The sequence below is a fragment of the Sciurus vulgaris genome, assembly GCF_902686455.1.
Source record: "Sciurus vulgaris genome assembly, chromosome: 11".
NCBI classification, from domain to species: domain Eukaryota; kingdom Metazoa; phylum Chordata; class Mammalia; order Rodentia; family Sciuridae; genus Sciurus; species Sciurus vulgaris.
The window spans coordinates 19,443,656-19,445,764 of NC_136472.1; the positions used below are offsets into that span (position 1 = coordinate 19,443,656).

Consider the following 2,109-nt stretch of genomic DNA (forward strand, 5'->3'; position numbering starts at 1 on the left):
ATTACACACACAAATAGAGCATAAATTTTCACTCCTCTGGCTGTACATGGTACAGAGTCATGCTGGTCTTGTGATCATACCTGTATATAATATCTGTCTCATTCTACTGTCCTACCCATCCCCACTGCCTCCTTCCTCCCCTCACTTCCCTCACTTCCCTCTGCACAATCCAAAGTTCCTTTGCTCTTCCTTACCCACCCCACAAACACTGTAGATCAGCAACTGCTTATCCAATAAAACATTTGGCCTTTGTTGTTTGGGGAGTGGTTTATTTCACTTAGCTTGATATTCTCTGATTCCATCCATTTACCTGCAAATGCCATATCTAAACAAAATTTTCAATGCCAGAAATAACCTCAAATATTTCAGAGTAGGTTTTTCATCACTTAAAGAATATGACAAAAGACAAAAGGCAGAAGGAGAAAACAATGATGCTTACTCTGATCATGTTGAGATTCTGAGCATATTAAGACTCCTGTGATTTTGGATATTTAGACCACTATCTAATTGTGAAGCAGTAAATATAATGATCATGATTAAGAATACCCTAATTCTGTGCGATGTGTATTTCTTTCATTTTTCATTTCTGAAAATCCTTTGATGTTCTCATTTTGTTCATTGTACAGATGAGTTAACTAAGGCTTCCACATTTAAGTTCATCCAGTATGAATTATTATTTCCAACTATTTGCTGTTAGCATTCCAGAAAAGCCTTCTTAACCCATGTTTTTTCATGACATTCTTTACTTCTGCACTTCTCAGTGTGTAAATCATGGGGTTTAGCATGGGAGTGATAATGGTGTAAAACACAGCCACCATCTTATCCTCTGTAAATGTAACATAAGGGCATATGTATGTGAAAATACAGGGACCAAAAACGATGATGACCACCTCAATGTGGGCTCCACAGGTGGACAGAGCTTTGCATCTTCCTTCTGCTGACTGCTTTCTCAGAGACACCAGAATGTCAGTATAGGAGATGAGCAAGATCACAAAGCTCCCCAGAGTGACGGTACCTCTGTTGGCTGTCACAATAGCACCAATAACATGTGTGTCTGTGACGGCAAGTTTGAGCACAGGGTGGACATCATAGAAGTAGTGATCAATCTCATTGGGTCCACAGAAGGGTAACTGAACTACTAGGGACACGGGGATGACAGTGTGTATGAACCCACCTACCCAGGTCCCCAGCAATATTTTATGGCACTTCTCCTGGTCCATGATGGTCATATAGTGCAGGGGTTTGCGGATGGCCACATAATGAGCATAGGCAATTACTATAAGGATAAAAATCTCAGTGCTTCCAAAAAAATGTACCCCAAAGAGTTGCAGTATGCACCCTTCATATGAGATAGTTTTGCTCTTTGCTAAAGGTCAACAATCATCTTGGGTGCTGTGGCTGAGAAACAAATGTCCACAAGAGACAAGGAGTTGAGAAGAAATACATGGGAGACTTTAGAAGATTTCCCATGAAGATGGTCAGCATAATGAGGAGGTTTCCCAGAAGAATGACGATGTAGAAGAATGAGAACACCATCAAGTTGGCTCCTTCAACCTCTGGATTTTGAGAAAGGCCCCCCAAAATAACTTTGGTTACATTGTTCATTTTTCCATGTAATGAATCAAGTAGGCCAAGTTACCAAAACAGTTAAATTATCTGAAAGAAAAACATCAGAAAGATTATCAGCATTTATTTCTAATTCAGGATAAATTAATAATCACAGTTAAAAATGGAAAAATGGGTACTGACTGCAGACTGACATGAATAATTACAGAAATTTTAGTGTCTCCATTCTTATCATTTACCTTAATAATATATCTGATTTGTTCACTTCAGATGAGGAAGCAGAGGACAGAGAGACAAAGAAAATACCTAAAGTAACAAATCTAACCAAAGTTCTCACATGACTAACATTTTCCTAGGATTTACTTTCCTGGTTATCGACAAACATTTAGTTAGTTCTCTTTCCTATGAAAGACACACATTCATATTTAAAGCAATCCTTTGTTGGAGACAAGGTTTCCCTTTCTTTGTTGATGAAGTGAAAACATGCCCACAGGATCCCTTCTGACTACAGCCAATTCTGGTGTTTACATACACTCATGGGTC

General features: G+C 38.8%; 1 pseudogene across 1 annotated transcript; it reads right to left on the reverse strand.

Annotated features, from left to right (window-relative positions):
- Nucleotides 1-683: 683 nt before the first annotated feature.
- LOC306639722 (olfactory receptor 4S2-like) lies at nucleotides 684-1,605 on the reverse strand (annotated as a pseudogene). The gene has a single exon. The product of its transcript is annotated as an olfactory receptor 4S2-like (transcript).
- Between the last annotated feature and the right edge of the window lie 504 nt (nucleotides 1,606-2,109).